Genomic DNA, 18,925 nt, shown 5'->3' with positions numbered 1-18,925 from the left:
CATGTAAACGAGTCCGTTATACGTAGGTATAGGTATATATATATATATCATGCGCGCGCTGTGCTTGTTGCAACCTTTTCAACTCTATTTTTTTTCCTTTCTTTCTTCCCTCCGCTAGTTCCTCTTTTTCTCGTTCTTCTACTTGTCTTACTACCTTATACTCCCTGACAAATCTACTGTCTCATCATATTTTCCCTCTTCTCACCCGCGAGTCGATTTCGAGTTATCATTTTTTTTTTTTTTTTTTACTGTATCGCGTCTCTAGAATGCGGATTCGTATAAGAACAACTATGTCTCTCTCTCTCTCTCTCTGTTGATGCATAATTCAAGAAAAATGACGAAATTCATGAGGCACGTAACGGGTTGGACTCCCGGTTTACCTGTAGGAGGTACCATTGCACGCGATTGTTTCGGCCGAGGTTTAACTGTTAAGGGGATCGATTATTTAAATCGTACAGCGCTATTATGCGCGCAAACGGAACATTGGGAAATATCGCGGTCCGTATAATATCATACCCTGTATATATTATACAGTTGCGTGGCTGAAATTATTATTATTATTACATGCAACGATCCAATGAGAGAACTGGATCAGATCTTTGTTTTTCTGGACCAATTTCGCTTCAAAGTCTCCCTCCACAACTCTCATCTTCCGCAAATGTAATCCCTTTGTATGATATTTTCCTTCGAATTTTCCTGAAATTCGTAAAAACCCGCCTAATAATCACCCCAAATGACGGGCAGTTACCGCAACTACAAATTTGGTTTTGACCCTCGACGTGTACGCGCAAAGTAAAAATCATCATCAAAAAGAGAGCAACGCTGTACCGCCCCAATGAAACACACGCGCTTCATCTGATGTATATACAGCAGGAAGATAATAGGAACGATGTAAGCTCACAACAGTAAATAGTCGGGAAATTTCGAGGCTCACGCGGCTTGTACCTATACTTACCATTTGCTCTTCTCTGCTCGATCGCAACGCCTCTCTTTTTTTTTTTTATCTCCTCTGTAATAATGGCCAGGTCGAGGAGGACAATATACGATATGCAATGTTTAGACGCGAGTCGGACTCGTATAAATGCTTTTCTCTCATTTTTTCTTCTCCCCAATTTCTCTTTTGTTGACGACGCGTCGCGGCGCATAGCCGTATAATTGCAACGTTTTCCCCGAACGGAGCTGATAAGTTTTTCGAAACTTTCTACACACACCGGCTGATCCTCATTAACCACCGTAAACCTATATTTGCATTGTACTTTATGAAGTGGAGCGCGCCTTGCATTATGTGCTTCTCGCGCACATGTACAGTGTATACCATGTAGAAGTATAAAGCGAAAAATAAATAATAATAGTACGGTTGCGACGAAAGCATTCAATTACCCGTGCAATTTTCCGACGAAACGCGATGAGCTTTAAAATTATTTTTCATGTACAAAAAACACATACAGCCATCAGCAATAAATAAACACACGCGGCACATACACACCGTTGAGAGTAACCGGCAAAAGCATAAATAAACACCGAGCAATAAATAATAACAGGCGCGTGTTGTCCGGAGTTATTAAATTCACTCGCGAAAAGTAAAACTCGCGCGTGCGTATATATATACATCATAATACGCGTACACAGCCTCAATTACCGTATCAACGAGCCACCCATCGCTTCACGTGTCTATATATACTATATGCTTCCTTTTTTTTTTTTTTTTTTTTTTCGTTTACAAAAAATCCATCGGCTCTTTTCCATCCCCCCCTTTTTCTAATAGTCACGCCGTATTTCACAGCGGAAAATCGACGCCGGACGCGCATCGGGAGTTTAGCCACGCGCAATTTGCAAAATGAAACGGCCACGCGTGCCCATACCTGCTACACATGCATGTCGTTATACATCGCGATAAAGAACGATTTACACCTGACGCCTCTAACTCTTGCCCCCTCGCAGCTCTGCTGTAAGAAAATAACTCACGAGTGCACGATGTGCACTTGTATAAAACGCACAGCTGCAGAGGCGGCACGTTTTTCGAACATTTATGAAAAAAAAAAAAAAAAAAAAAAAAAAAAAACAATTAGATCCGGTGCACGTGTGGGGGCCGATAGGCGTCAATGTTAAACGCGACGCAAATGAACCCCCGAGAGCCGCTTAATTAGCCCACAATGAGAGAAAATACAAAGTATATACCTATACACACACGGTCCGTACGTCCCTTCTCTATAACGTACACGTATGATATACGTACAAACTCGCGGCCCTCTGTTATTTATCGTCGCGCCGATAAATCTCTGCCTCTTCGATGCCCAGGTCTCTCGGGCGCGCGAAGCGAAATTATCGTACCCCTCGATCGATATTACCCCCTCCCTCCTCCTCCTTTTGCCTCATCTCTCTTTTTTCACTCTTTCTCTCTACTTATACTTATCCGATTAAACCCGCGCGATCCTCTCTTTCGTTTGTTTTGCCCCGCGTCCCCTTCTCCCTCCCTCGCGCTCCATATGTACCGAAGACCCCTATACACACTGCACACGTACTCTTCATGCGCGCGCTTGCTCGCTCTCAATGCCGATCGCTTTTCCTTAAATTATATCAACTGGTCTCTTCTGTATGCTCTCGCGTGCGCGTATTTCGCTATCAAAGGTACATGGGTATTCGTACGCACGTGCATCGGCGATTTATCAAAGCCCCCCCCCCTCCGCTTCCTTTCTAATGGGTCCTAAATTAAATCGGATATCGCGCATCCGTCAGATAATTTACGCGGTCTATAAGCGCGTAGGTATATTCTATTAGCCGAGAGCGAGAGTTGAGGGTCTCCGAGGTGTCCGGATCGATGCTCGGGTTAACGATACAACGAGCAAGTGCACCTGCGCCATTATATTATGTATCGGCCTCGATGATCATGCGATACAACGCGGTTCGTTTATTTGTATTGTTTTCCCGTGAGGAGGCACCGCGGAGCATATCACCCGCAGGCCGCTAACAAGCGCCCCTGCTGGTGATGATGCCCCTCGGGCGGTGGATAATGTGTGTGTGTGTGTGCCTTTGTTTTGCCGCGGAAAATTGGAACAGGCGCGCCGCGGGGAAAATTATTGGATTAACCCGGGGATTTATGGCCGATCTCCGGTATCCCCCTTCCTACCAGATCCTCTTTGCTTCTCCGCTGCCGGCTTAATCAGCCGCGTGTGTATAGGGGAGGGCGACCATTTAACTCTCGGAATTTCTCTCTCTCTCTCTCTCGGGTCGTCGTGCATTGCCAAGGGGAGTAGCTAATTCGCGCGAGAGTGAAAGCTGGAATCCTTTTGTGCGATTTTCCCCCGAGATTTTTGCCTTTCCGAGAGCTCCCCGTTTCTTTCTTTCTTTCTTCTTACTTTTTTTTTTTTTTTTTTTTTTTTTTTTTTTTTTCGGAAACGCCTGCCAGAAGCTGCTCCTCTCGGACAATGGCGCGCTCGGGTTGACTATTGTCTCTTTGAACGTAGGCGTATACACGCTATCGCCTCGGGATCGCGCGTTCACATCCTCCTCTTGTTTCGCGGGTACAAAGAAGCAGGAGGGGGGGGAGAAATGGGTTTTCGCCATTTTTCATCCGATTAATTAAATTCGCTCGAGCCGGTGCGAATAATCGCTGATACGGAGGTGCCTGTCCGTCAAGGGAGACGAAGAAAAAAGAAAAAAAGGAAAATGTTATTTACGGCTCCAATAAACGATGTTACACTGCAGAGACACTATCTACACTGCCCGCACGGAGGAGCATTTAAATGAGAATCGGGGGGGGGGCTCCTCCCACTTTAATACGCGGGGCGTGAAGCAAGTGTCGGCTCGATTTACGTACTCGGAATCAGCATATCACATCGGCACGAGGAGAAAAGGAGTTGGCGATCGGTAAAAAATCGGACGAGGAGGAGAGCCTCCTCGGGATTTATCGATCTGCTCTTTCTGGTAATTAAACCTACTTTTACGAGCTGTTTGAGCGCGAGGGGGCCGTGACACCAAAAAAAAAAAAAAAAAAAAGCCTTCGGAAAAACTGCGACTCGAGAGTTTTGCAATGCCCAACCGATTTTCTCCTCGCGAGCCACCTGTCGTTTCTACTATGCGCAACGTTATATATTATATGGACGCGCGATGACGCGTACGTTATGTACTTACATTACTTTTGTTACCGTGACACGCGTGGGCTACAAACATTCCTGTGATTCATGGCTTTCCACTATGCGTGTGTCACGGAAAAAATAAAAAGACGCAACGAGCTTACACACGTACAGCTGATGCTACCAGGGATTGTGGAATCGACGAACGGCCGAGCGCTCCATTTACCACCTGTTAAGGATGTGTGTTCTAGGTTGTCTACTTTGTGGTACTCAGTGTACTTAGTCGAGCGCTCGTTTCGCAACGTATTCAAGTATGGGTGACAATTAGCGCTCATCTCGGCGAACCGGCCACTATATACGCTCGTCAAAGTCGTTGCTCGGGTGCGATTCTTCGAACCCGTGGGACAAAATCAAACTAGTCGAACTCAAAGTGGATCGACGTAAAGGTTCGCGCATCGAAAATATACATACTTGCGGTATTTAAAACGTTAACAGATACCGTAGAAAGCGAGTGTATGGTCGCAAAGGCGGAAACAAAAAGAAGTGCAATCGGAAGAGAAGAGAGAGGGAGTCGGGGGTCCTTCGATTGCTCAATTATTCGTGACGGCGCGCGCCTGGCGATTTCCGGTGGTACCGGAAACGACGATCGCGACGTGCGAGCCACGATTGTGGCCTTCGTTTCTTCGTTTTTAATGCATATAAACATATACTTGTACCTGGGGTTTCGTCATCGAGTTTATTGACGTTTCTGAACAATTACTTGCTGGGTGTGTTGGAAGCGTTTTTTATAGGGTAGCACCTATGGTTGATCAAAAAACTTCTCAAAAAACTGTTTTTTTTTTTTTTTGTCCTTCGAAGATTACATTGAAACTTGCGGTATATCAAGCGATAAGCGTCTAAAGGTGAAATGGTTCGGCAACGTTACGTACGTTCGTAAATCGCTATAATTTTATCATTTAAAAAATAATTGGATCGATTAACTGGTCATCTGATCGTTAAACACATTATTTTTACTGCAAACGATTTCGTTTAAATCACAGTGTCCCGTGCGATCCTACGATCATCATCAACGATACATATATTGAAATTACAATTCTCCTCTTTCGTAAATGTACTTATCTGCTGTATTGAATCTCGATGGCAAGGTCGAAAAAACAAAGTTGACGTATAAAACGCTCGAGCACATATTATGGTTTATGCCTCATGATTTTTACAGAAACCATAAATCTCTTGATTGCCTCGCGTATGTATACGCGTACGCGCGCTGATAACGATCCGGCAACTAATGATGCAATTTTACAGACGGACGCGGAAAAAGCTCGCCCCCTCGCGCGAGCACTTATTTAAAAAAAAAAAACAAAAGTCGTGTAATATCGGGCTCTAATTGGCAGAGAGAGAGAGAGAGAAAAATAAAAGCACATCCCCGCGTACACTGCACTCCGAACGGTATCATCAATAACTCGGCTGCGGATTTATATTAATGAAGACACACCCAAGCCCGCGTGTATGTAGGTATGCGCTGCGCATTACGAGGTCCGAGGGATCGTCGCACCTGCGACTTCGAGCTAATATTATCGCTTTGCCGCACTGCCTTCGATTGCCCCGTACAACTCTTTTATTAATACACGCCTATACCAGGGAGGATTAGAGATGCGATTGGCGTGCCGGACGCGTACGCGCATGTATGCGCACGTGCTTCTTCCGTAACCACCGCCAACTGAATATTAATTGGATCATTTGGAATACCAGTTTGGAACAAAAATCGGCGCTGGTATGCGCGTACATGGTTGTAACATACAGTGCCCCATAGCAGATAAACGTGAAAAATAATAAAAAAAGACTATGTTTTGCGCATCGAGCTTTATGTCAAAATGACCCGGTTAACATCCTCGTGATTGGAAAGGTTATTAATTTTACGCGCGGCTCGCCGCAAGTTTCCCGATGGGCAAAATACATCGACGAGCCATCGCACGCTCGGTAGTGTTTGTTTTGCCCCAGTCGGTGTTAAATAGTCGGGTGTGCATTCAATGGAAGAAGGAAAATAAAGAACAATCGAGTTCTCGTGGAGCAGTTGTGAAAAAAGTCGTCCGATTGTTGCAGACGAGCTACTTCGAATTGGCGACGAGACAAAAGATGCGAACGTCATCCTTGATTGCGAGTTTTCACGCTGTTTCTTTGATGTTTGCTGCACACTGTCATTCGGAAAATTAGCATGCGCGCGTCGAGCAACCGTTAGGACAAATGACAGGTGATTGAGATGTGCGTGTGTTTCTCTTGGGGAGAGACGCAGCGCTTCAGCCAACTCATTTCCATGCGTAATTTTTTTCTTTTTCTTTTTCAACGTAAAAAAAAAAATGATTTTTGTTTGTTCGCACGCGTTTGTGAACGGTAAAACGTGAGTTTTTGTAAAAACCCGGTGCTTTTCTCTCGCGCCTGTAGCTACCCTACCGTAACGTCGCGGCTGCATCGCCGGTTGCGCTCTTTCAAGGGGCACCATCGCAGGTATACAGGAGTATTCACATAAGTGCGTAACTATAGTAAAGGAGATTCATAATAGAAAATCATTGAAATCTCGATGAGGATTATCGAAAATCACCTAATTGTACATTAAAAATAATTTATGAAGATTATAAAGATTGAAGCGATTGTTTTGTCGTGTCGTATACGGAAAAAATCTTACGAATGATAGATAAACCGACGCGCTGTACTTTATTTTTAAAATACTTTGGCAACTCACTGGTTAAAAAAAAAAATAACACCTACCGATTATTTTAATCGAAATCATATTAATTAATACCTGTGCTCAAAAAATACAAGATCGCGATAAAACGATAAAAGTACGATCGTACACGATTTAAATGAACCCGCGAAGCGCAAAGCTCTTCTTCCTTGTCAGGAATGATTATCGTTGACGAAAATAATCCAAAGAGATTTTCACGATACTCCTCAAAATAATGAAAGCCTCCCTCCTACCGCCAACCCAAGTATGCGAAATGAGCACCAGATCGCTACGCGATAAGCGAAGCACAAACATCTTGCGTTTTCCGTGTACCCGATGACAATACAAGCTTTGTAATATTGTTAAGCGCGACGAGCCAGAGGCAGGAGAGCCCGTATACTGGAGGAAAATAAACACAGATACCCGCCAACAACTGGAGCGCCAGCCTTAATTGAGAAAATCGCTGAGTTTTTACAAAACTTGCGAAGCCCCTCAAGCTACACGTACATTATCATGTATATACTTAGGTACTGCTGCGTCCAAAGCACCAATACACACTTGCAGGTGTGTGTACATACAAGTGTACATACGCGCCAGCAGATGTGAGAAATTAAATGCGCAATTAGCGCTCTCACTCCCACGTCCAGGTGGAAGTAAGAGAGAGAGAGAGAAAAAAACGGAACATATACCCGACGACGCTGAAATAGCCGCGACGAAACAAAAGACGTAGATAACCTTTTAAAGATGTACAGCGTATAAAATAGAAATAAACACTTTAGCCTCGTGAGTCGTTTCGCGATGAATCATCTTCGTTTTTTTTTTCTTCATAGCAGCTAAAAATGGTAAAAAGTATGTTATATCGTACAGAACGGGTAATTAAAAGGTAATTCAAGGCTACTTGAAATTCAGACCGACTCCCTCACCCCGTTTGGAGCTGTTTATCTTACCCCATGTGGACGTGCATTGTATCCCCATACATGTATGTTAACGGGGCGCCAACGGGGGGTCGGTACGTGTATGTACGCGAGTAATTTAATATATAACCCTCTCTCTCTGTTGCGCACCCCCTTTTTCTCTTGATAAGCTAAAGATAGCCCACCTTGCAGTAGCGGCGACGGGCGAAGAAGAAGAAGAAAGTAGTAAAGGGCGAAAATAGAAGCGCTCGTATATATGTACCCTGTGCACCCATCAACTGCAGGTGGGGTGCGTCATGTGTTGTATATAGTCACGCGAAACGTGAACGTGTATACCTACAAAGCAAACGTTCCAACGGTCAATGTCGGTCCCTCGTGCGTGACGCGACGAAGCGAGCGAAAGAAATTTCTACCCTCCCTCCCTATATTTGTAAGCAACCAAACACTGCTATACCACCCGCGAATCACCTACCTATATAGACGCTAGTCGGACGCGAGTAGCTGACGAGCAACCACTGCGGGTCTTTCCGTTTTGTCGTAAGAACTATGACGAGAAGCGCGTTTCCTCGCTTTTTGCGTTTTTATAACATACATATGACCTTGAGTGCAGTGTTGGCTTGAATCTATAAAAACACAGTGCAGGTATACAGCCGACGAGCAACGAGAGGTGAATCGATTGGGGAGTACAAGATCAAAGGGCTCAAATCCCGATCGACTCGTTCGATGTAACGGTGCGGTTTGCACGACGTGTAACGGAAACGGACGTCTACTTATACAGCTGTGAATTGGAAATCTTTTTTTTTTTTTTTTTTTCTTAACTCCTCGTCTCTCGCGTGATCGTTCGCGCATTCATCCCCCCCCTCCTCCGTTATTTCAAAAATATTATGCACGCGGCCACTGCTACACCCGTAGATTAGATGTCTGCGGACGATTATCCGAGTATAGAGGGAGTGCGGACGGAATGGGTTGCACAGTTGATTCCTCCACCTTCGCCCGTGTGCATTTGGCTCAATGAACCCTGGAATATTATGGATTTTTGCTGGGAACGCGTGTAACGAAACCATACGTTTCGTGATCCGTGCGGGCCACTCGGGCTCTTATCTCGATCACCTCGAACGATCGTTGGTTAGTAAAGCACCTCCTTCTCGGAGGCATACACGAAGCTTATAGTAAGCTCGGTGTATTCAATTTATTAATTTACAGCATAGAGAGAGATCGATCGCCGAAGCCAAGGGTGTATTCTATTGTTTGACGGGCGCGCGGTATAATATTTGAAGAAGGAAAAATAATAGCCAAGAGGCGTGAGGTTATTATTTTATTTCTCGATGTTGTCGCCGGGTTACGCAACCCTGGATTATTTCCACGTATAGGTATATGTGTAAAAGCGGCGCGCGCACCTGTAGATTAAGATAATATGTGTATTGTTTTCGTCCGATTGTCGCGACGAATTCCTTAGATTGCGCGTTTCAATAAACAAGAGGGACTCGCTCTCGCGGTACGAGATACAAGCGAAAATTGAAACGCCGCCGATCGATCGATTTCAACGGAGGAACTTTTGCTTTTTTTTTTTTTTTTTTCTTTTTTTGGGTTCGGGAAAAGTGTTTTTGCGCGGAGTGAGCAAGAGAAGAAAAAATTAATAAGAGTATCGGTAAGAGTGTGTGCGTGGCATCATGTTTAAAAACGAGCGGCGATGCTGTAGCGTGCTCGCAAGGACCCAATCTTTTGCGCAGTAGTAGCATCGAGGCTTCCTCTGACAACAGTACTTGTATTTATAAACAGAAGCAGCCCGGGTAGCAAAGATGGTCTTCAAGTTTCGACGGATTTTCGGCATTTCACGGTGAGACAAACTGACTTTTCTGTGTGTTTTTTGCCTCCCCCTCCCCTTCTATTCTTTTTTTTTTTTTGCGGTATATAGCTAAAGCCGGTCTTACAGCCGTTACCGCGCGATCGACCGGCCGACCTTTCCTTCTCGGAGAGAGGAAAAATGGTGAGTAAATACGACCACCGTGTCGTCGTAGAAAAAAGTCGCCTCGCCGTTCTTTCTTTTTTTTTCTTTTCTATTTTTTCTTCTTCCCCAACCGGCATTCAATTGTGTGTTCGACAACAGTAAGTACGCGCGTACCGTTAGTTGATTTTTGCGCTGTACACGATTCTTGTGGGTACGGATTTTTTTTTTTTACACTTTTTTGTTTTCGAAAAAAACAGGCCAACACGTTTGTGACAAAAATACTATTCAAGAGTAAAAATAAGGAAAAAACCAGATGTCGGTTGATTGAACCAAAAGTGCCGGTCCCGGTTTAAAGTTTTAATCGGTCCAAGAGAGTAAGTTATCTCACCGAGCCCAGAGATACCTATACGTTTCTCCCTAATCCAAATATTCCGATTGTTTCCTCGCGTGCTCGCAGCTACTATCGCAACTCTCGGGTAAACAGCAGTTTTCTATATATATAGGCATCAAAGAGAAGGACAGAGACACGGGAGGAGAGAGGATGTAAACACGAAAAACCGGTAAATGTACCTGTATATGTATTATGTACACCGCTTGTATGGGTGTATAACACACAACGAGCACGCGTTAGAATCAGCTTTAAATTTTAAGTGTTGCCTATACCTATATACGAGATTTCCCTCGGTTACTGTAAATTCATGTGTCTCTGTGCGCGCTCCTTATGTACATTTTACGTGTGCTTACATACCCTACATGTACAGTGTAACAAAACTGTTTTCGCTCTCTCGTCCGGCGGTGCTCTCTTGCACTTGTAAAGCGAACGAGTCTTTTACCCGCGGGAACCATACAATGATTACGTCCTTGTGTTTTCGACTGCTTTCGAAGTGTACGATCGAGACCTACTATTGTTATCACCACCTCCACTTGGACGGCACTTTACGTGCGTTGCGTGGCCTACAATTTTCAGAAAATGCGGGATGCTCGCGGTACCGTTGGATACAGTTTAACCGAACGACGTCTCTTAAACCTCGAACCTTATATTAGACGCTTCAACTGATAAAATGCTGTTGATCGAGCAACTAATGTTCATTGTCTGCTGTGGTAATGAGTTTTTAAATGCAAAATAAAGTATCGATGCTTCTTTTCTTTTTTTTTTTTTTTCCTCCAATCGACAGTTTAATCGAATACATGTTCCAAGAAACGATTCAAACAGATAATCATCTTTTGAGAAATAATTAATACGAGAGTTTTCAACAATGAAAGATAAGAGTACAAGTGACGCGGTATAGTAACACTCATTTACGGGCCGGTTGAATTTTTAAGCATGTCTTGAAAAAAAAAAAAAAAAAAAAACTTCACTATTTTGTAATACATACTCGGAAAATTCGATTTCACGATTTAACCCTGAGCGCACATGTACTATAAAGATCGCGTATCGGCCAAAAATGAAGCTTGGAAAAAGAGAAGCAATATTAAAATAATTTATCTGCCATCGTGCCGATTTGAAATTATAGCACACTGGTAGATAAAGCCTCGAGGCGCCCGCATTTTTTTCGAGACCATGAAGAGTGGGGTATACATCGTCATCATTCAGGTTATCACGACAAAGATAACACAGTCGTTGAATTTGCTTATCCTCTTTTTCCCTGCATTTTTATCTTCGAAGCGGCAAGGAAAGATTCTGCGCAATAACGTCGTCCGTGCGGTGTGGTCGCTTTTTTTTTTTTGTTTATTTTATTTATCTAATTGAGTGTATATGCTTGAAAAAAAAAAAAAAATTTCAAGACTCGAGCTCGAGAACAATGTCGAGAGATGAAAAAGTACTTACTCAAGGTACTCAAATTTTGCGCGTTTGGGTTCAAATTCGATGAAAATTTCTATTTTATCTTCCTCCGGTAAAAGCAATCGTATATTACATGTACGAAACGATCGAAAAAACAAATAATCGATTCGTCATCCGATTCTTCGTTATCTCTATACAACAAGCATGCAAAAGTTCAGTCCGTACTCGCTGCGCAGCATCGTCGCTTTTTATTGCTCCTGATTAAATCGGCCAAATATCCAGCCTTGCCTCCTCCACCATCTCTTTTTTCTCAACAGTATTTTTCATACATACAAAAATAATCAGCGATGATATTATATATACGATTTATATAGAACCACATGTTTGGTTCACGCTCGACTGCTGCGCAAAATAAGTACATGTGATTCGCATTTCTGCTACACACGGCGTATATATATTCCTCTCCCACAGAGAACTGAAAAACTGCGCGTCACACGTGACTTGCTTTTATACTTTAATCAATCTTGTATGACAAAAATAATACAAAAGAAAGTGTTTTTTGTCGCTAGACAATATTATCGTACCATGTAAGTACACCGAACTGTTTGTCTGGGTACAAAAAAAAATAAATAAATCAATAAATAAAAGAAAAAAGAAAAGGAAATTATCTGAAACAATTAGTCTGATACGAAAGAAAGCAAATTTCATACTTCATTTTACAAACTGATGCAATCGTATGCACAGGAATGAGAGGAAATTTTTTTTATTCTCTGATTATACGGACATTCATTTTCCAGCAGCATCCCTCTAGGCCTCATTTTGACTGATTAATTTAAATTACAATGCTCAACAAAGTTGTTGGTACCTATACTTCGCGAGGCGTCAATCGAGACAAAGTTTGATGTAATCGCGAGGGACTTGAGAGAGGAAAATGATAATTTAAATTAATTTGTTGACCAAGCATTTTCGAAATTGCATAGTTATTGCAGTAGACTTTGGCTTGATCGATATCTCAGCTTTGGGCCTTTTTCCTTTGTTTCGTGTAAAAATAACAGGTCTTTCGTTTTTAGTTAATTGAAAGCATTGAAATAATGGTAACCGCTGATGTATTGAACGACAACTCTATCTCGGGGTTGATCTGAAAATCAAAAAACTCTAAAAACGCATGAAAACCAATCCAACGCGTGAACTTGATATTTTCAGCATATAATGAGAAAATAAAGTTGGTAATTGGTGTAGTAGAGTACTCGTGAAAAAGCACTGCTACACTACCATTATATTTCAAACCTCATAAGCCATATTACTGTACCGTCACATGCAGGTACGCACATATACATATACCTACGCCCACGCAAACGCGTAATCGCCCGGAAAAGCACAGGCGCAGGTATGCATAAATGGCCCAGATGTCCTCCTCTCCGGCATAATAATATACAAAAAAAAAAACGTAAAAGCGTAACAAAAGCGTTGCTACTCCGGAAGTCTACTTTTATATATTCGCCAAACGAAAGGCAGCATACCTTCTGGTAAGTACATGTGTATGGTTACTTTTCTTTCGCATGCGATATGGGGTTCTTGAGCACAGCTGTTTCGTTTCATTTCGCGAGCATGTATATTGGCCTGTTGTTGGAAAGCGCGATATGTAGTCACGTGTTGCCGCCATGCAACTATATATATACAGGGTATGCGTATATAAATATAGCTAGCGATTGTCTGTGCCGGTATGCTGTGTATCTATAATATATACTTTTATGCCCTGCGGAGCTGTACCTGTTATAAATATGAGCGTATATACCATCAGGTATAAGTACATAATGTTACATGGTATGCCTACTCGAGAGCGTAAATAAATATGGGTATGCCGATCGATTTGAAAAATCGGCTTTCTTCCCATTGTACGTGTATAGGGTACACGCATTTCGCGTAAATGCCGACACGCGTCGAAGGTTTTGGTTTTGCGTATAGCCTAGATAGATGGATAGATATTGCGTTGGATCATTAGGTATATATATACATGCATGTATACGCACGTGCGCCCGTGTGCGAGTCGATTATTATGCAAATAAACGAGGAACTGCGTGCCATTTACCGAGGATTTAAATTGCGTCGGCTTGTGCTTTCTTTCTTTTTTTTTTCCCAACTTTACGATATCCATACGATCACGCTGCTTGTCTCAAACTGTAGATTCTTCGGCCGATGGAGCCAATAAAATGTGGGATAAAGTCACGCGGTATGTGTGAATACTTATATTTTATGTTGTTAAGTGCCCTAATGGAAAGGATGACTTGTGGTTGATGAATCGAGACTTTGGATCAAAACGAAGTCTCGTTGATGCAATCAAGGGAAAAGTCATTGATAGTTTACGAGAAAGTATGTATATATATACCTACTTGGCACTATCTTTTGTTCCCGATCTTCAATACACATGTAGTTTTTTCGCCAACAGTTGAGTTGTTAGTGTTTCGGTAAAATTGCTCGAGTTCAAATAAATAATTATGGATTTGCAGAGTACACAAGTTTTTTTTATCCTTGAATTCGTCTCAAAGTGACACGCACGTGTGAATAAGAATATACAGATCGTCATTCAGCACTAACGCAAGAGACGAAAATCGTGTGAAAAGTGCGGTCATTTTTCTTACGCGGTCAAGCACACGCGGGAGCATTTACTTCCTCGTAGGTATAATATGTGTTTGAGAAATTTCATAACTCGATCAAATGTTTCTTTGAGAATCGCATATACCTTCGCATCGTAGAATTAGTGCGTCAAGAGTGTGCATTTATTTTTTTACACGCACGTTTTGTACTATAAATATTAAAAAAGTTTGTGATATTATTCTTGAGTCTTGCAATATGAGGTCATGACGCGTCATAATATACCTCGCATTAAACGATGAACGCAGTGTGCCTTTCACAAACATACCGCCGCCTGGGATTTTTTCTCTCTCTCCCAAATACTTTTTAACCCGCTCGTTCCCCCATACGCAGTAAACGGTATTCGGATGGAAATGCATATAGACTTTTCACGTCAGGTGCATGTGCACAAACGAGAAGATGATAAATCACTCGCGCGACATTCGCCGATACATGTATACAGTGTGGGAATATCTGACGTGCTTTCTGCGCCCTGAAAACAAGTTATCCCACACCGCGGCATGTAATTTGATAGGTGACGAAAGTGAGAAATCGTCATTGCCACATCCTCTCCCGCTGAAACTTGAGATATGTATATCGGACGCACAGCTTTCATGCAACGTCCACGCGCTATTATGAAAATCAAGGGAAAACCAAGTAAATTGGTTATTGGAGAAAAAAAAAATGATTAACGGTTGATCGTTGGGCGCTCAAACTCAAAGCTAACGGTGTACGCTCGCAACTGCTGCTATATAGGTACGAAAATAATATCAATCGGCGTACGGATGATTACAATATATTAACTGGGAGTGGCGAACGCGAGCGAAAAACTTCAAAGGAGCCTCTATTGTTGATGGACGAGAAGGAGAGGAAGAGAGAGGAATTAGCGAACGTGACAGATGAATGGGCTCCGAGAAAACCCTTCGTCACTTTGATCGTTTGACGACTCGGTACAATAATGTAGATGGACACCTCTTCGCGCGGGTATACACGTCAATTGAATCATTTTTCGTGAACCCTCGCTCCGCATCTACTTATCCTTGAATTCTTTTGGCTTCCACACAGCTAAATATTTCCGTTAGTAATTAACCCCAAGTGTATAAGAGGTTGTTTCTCGGTTGTCGCAAGCGTGTAAACTAACCGTTACAACAACAACACTTTCTTCCGGAAATCCACTGTACGTATAATATGTCTAGGCACCCAACTATACTTTCTTTCATCTGGTTACCCAAAGGAAGGGTCTTAAATCTTCCCTCGAGCGCTGTACAATGCGACCCCAATGAAGAAGCACGCAGATGTATAGGTATCCTCTCTCCGAGCAGATCAAGCCAACTGCTTGGGACTTTTTTTGTTCCGCGATCGGTTCGAAACGTACTTCATACCGGGTATACCTGCACTGCGCGATATAAAATGTTCCGAGTTCCGAGTACCGGCGAGCGCAGCCGAGCTCCAGGTGCGCACACATGTGGGATACCTACACCTAGAGGAGTGTACAAAATGTATGTACGTATACGTGTGCGGAAGCGAGAGAGAGAGAGAGAGAGAGAAGAGAAAAGCGAGCGCGCGCTCGAGAGCACACGAGCCTCCGTTATACTTTATACATCGCCAGCGGTTCCCCGCCAGTCGAGTGCCGACAGTTCGCCGGGACTGTTTGGTCGTTGCTTCGGAACCGTCGTCCTCTGCGGGACCTCCTCTCTTTCTCTGTCCCTCTTCCCTGTCGTGTGTTCCAAATATACGTGTGTCGTGTACACAGACAGACGTTGATCGTGTCGTCGACTTTGAAAAAGTTTCCTCCACAATACTTACCTGTGTTTATTACTTACATATTATACCTTTTGCCCCCCCTCTCTGACGCGTATGTTGTGTGTACCGTTCACAAGTTGTGTCGGTTGCAGTTTGCTCGGTCGGTTTTTTTTCCTCGTTCTCCTCCGGTCAGCGGAAGCAGCTGATCTTCCCTTGCTACTGTTGCTCCAGAGAGAACCGTACGGTGTTTTCGTACTTTGTACTCACAGGTATATAATATCTTTACGGCTGCAGCTGTAAAGAGTGAAGTTCGGTGATACTTCGACGTTACAGTGGACCATATATAGTTTTCTGTGAATTGTGTGCTCTTGACGATTAAAGTATATATACCTTACAATCATACTCGCTATACTGGGTGATAAGCGTACATTTGTTACATACCTGGTTGACTCGCAAGAATATTCTGTGCCCAACGTACTTTGGTCGAGTTGATTTCGGTGGTTATTGAGCATTTGGATTGTTTTTAATGTCGTGACATCGAAATAGAACCGACAGAGAGGTGAGTCATATAATGATAATGTTTGTATATTTGGAGCGCATTGATGACTAGTATAGTAATTATATTACTGGCCTTTACGTGGAGGTGCCACAATGTTTCAATTACTTATCATCGATGCTTTTATTTTAAGAAATGATGGAATTTGGAACCTGATAAAAATGTTATTTTGTACAGTGATGCATGAAATATGTTGAGGTTTCTTTTGGAATGAAATTATAAAAACTAGATGATTTAATCGGTGCGACCCTCCCATCCCATTCCTCTCGACGGACGCACAAAATATATACCGAAGGCGTGTTGGAGTTTTTTTGCCGTCCCGTTGCATCGGTGTATATTTTTTACCAACTCGTCAGCGAAAAACTTGTTATTCTCGTGTATTATTGACGTTTTAGGGAAAATTTTGCGCGAATCTCTTATCTTTAGTATTCATCCGAGCGATTGTATTTTTAACAAGACGTCGAACCACAGTTTTATGCGTTATCCGACGTAATTAAATTCATAGGTGTAAAATTTGTTTTATTACACGCCACAGCGCACCAGAACCTTTTAACCAAATACAAACGAAAGATTTTTACTGACAAAAAATTTTATAAGGACATCTCGTGCCTGATAATGTTTACCTCCTCGAGCCAAGGACAAACAAAAAAAACTGATTATCTTTCAACGAACACATTAGATTTGTTCGATTAAGAGGTTCCGAGCGCTCGGAGCGCTCGGAGTGCTCCGAACTCTAGCCCGAACACGCGTTCTTGCTCCGAGTGCTCCGAGCGCTCCAAGTGCACGTGACTCAGGCCGCCTGTGGATAGCCGTGTAAGATCCAGCTCAACGTAATCGCGAGTAAACTAACCATTTTTTTGTTTCGATTGCATTGTTGGATCTTACACGGCTACCCACAGGCGGCCTGAGTCACGTGCACTTGGAGCGCTCGGAGCACTCGGAGCAAGAACGCGTGTTCGGGCTAGAGTTCGGAGCACTCCGAGCGCTCCGAGCGCTCGGAACCTCTTAATCGAACAAATCTATTAAAAAAGAGTAGTTTCGAACAATGGCTCTGTTCGGAAATGATGTGTCTGTTAAGTATTAGGTTGGTACCTACCCCCACCCATTGCTTAACTAACCAAGCGCGCGTTCGCACATGTAAACATAGTTAATCAGCTGATCGTTGTTTTGGAGCAAGTCAGGTGTGATTATTTTCTACTTTTATAGTGACAATACTTAAAAGCTGTTGAATTAATCGGTAGTTCATGAATAAGTAATGGAATCGAGCAGTTATAATTATAGTGTTGGATGAAACATTAACATCTAGCAGCAGTGAAGAAGAAAGTGATCTTGATGACGAAGTATTTAATGTTAATCATCCACGTGATAATAACTACAGAATTCCAAGAGTGCATAATTTTGTCGAAAATGTTGTTTCTCAGTACACTGATGAAGAGTTTCGTCAAAATTTTAGGTATGTAATATTTGTTAATGCCATTATAGCATGTATCGTAATAACAATAATAATAATGATAATATTAATAATAATAACAATAATATTGTTGTAATTATTTTTATAATACTTAATTATTGATTGTATTTCATAGGCTTAGGCGTGTTATTTTCGATTATCTCCTCTTTCTCACGAGGGATCCATTAGAAGCTGCTATTGGTGGATTTGGAAATGTTCCTATTAGTGCAGAAAAACAACTGTTGATAGCATTATGGATTTTGGGAACACCTGATTCCTACAGGTAATACTTAATATAATATATACAGAATACTACTTCACCTCACTACAATTTTACTTTAACGATCTGTATCAGTAACTTTCTGGTTTCCTGTTAATAGATCTGTGACCTCTAAATTTGGTGTTGCAAAGTCAACAGCGTGGAAAAGTACGTTCAGAGTTGTTAAAGTGCTCTGCAACTATCGAAATTATTTTATTAAGTGGCCTTCTCATGAGGAAGCTCAAGAACAGCTGTACGGATCCAAGAGGCTCATGGGTCGGATTGTAATCGGGGCCTTGGATGGTACCCATATTAATATATCGGCTCCCAAAAATGATCCAAACGCATACATTAACAGAAAAGGCAAACACTCCATACAATTGCAACTTTGTCAATACAAGTGAATATTTTAACTTAAGTTTGTTAATACCTTTTGTATAAACGATCGTATTGCAGATCATATGCAACGACAAGTTGGAATTCATGCACTGTTACGTGGGCATGCCTAGGTCTGTGCATGATATGAGAGTCTTCAAGTATTCTGGTGTACAAAATAAGTGCACTGACGAATGTTTTCCAAACGATTGTCACATCCTAGCTCATGCAGCTTACACTATTCAGAAATGTGTTATGGTTCCCTTCAAAGACAATGGGCATCTCAGCAAATAAGAAACTCTTTTTAACACCAACTTGTCGAGAATACGTACGTAAACTGGTAGAGCGTTGAATTGGACTCTTGAAAATGAGATGGAGAATTCTTTTGGATAAAGTAAATCCGATCCAGCTACAGAAATGGGAGTAACCCACGATTTTTTTGAGAACAAATCGTCCAGTTTCTAACAAAAGTTA

General features: G+C 42.4%; 1 protein-coding gene and 1 pseudogene across 3 annotated transcripts in view; both read left to right on the top strand.

Annotated features, from left to right (window-relative positions):
* The window catches only part of LOC106638249 (uncharacterized), a 104,920-nt gene that overhangs the window by 10,488 nt on the left and 75,507 nt on the right, over positions 1-18,925 (top strand). The window lies entirely within an intron of this gene.
* On the top strand, positions 17,624-18,878 carry LOC149374744 (uncharacterized; annotated as a pseudogene). Its single transcript, XR_016293044.1, has 4 exons — positions 17,624-17,820; positions 17,954-18,100; positions 18,198-18,455; positions 18,526-18,878. The product of XR_016293044.1 is annotated as an uncharacterized LOC149374744 (transcript).

The sequence above is a fragment of the Copidosoma floridanum genome, unplaced genomic scaffold (genome assembly GCF_036245765.1).
Source record: "Copidosoma floridanum isolate Cflo_tuat_1 unplaced genomic scaffold, Cflo_Japanese_pri ptg000014l, whole genome shotgun sequence".
Classification (NCBI taxonomy): domain Eukaryota; kingdom Metazoa; phylum Arthropoda; class Insecta; order Hymenoptera; family Encyrtidae; genus Copidosoma; species Copidosoma floridanum.
Note: the sequence above shows the minus strand (reverse complement) of the source record. Positions and strands in the feature narration are given on the sequence as shown.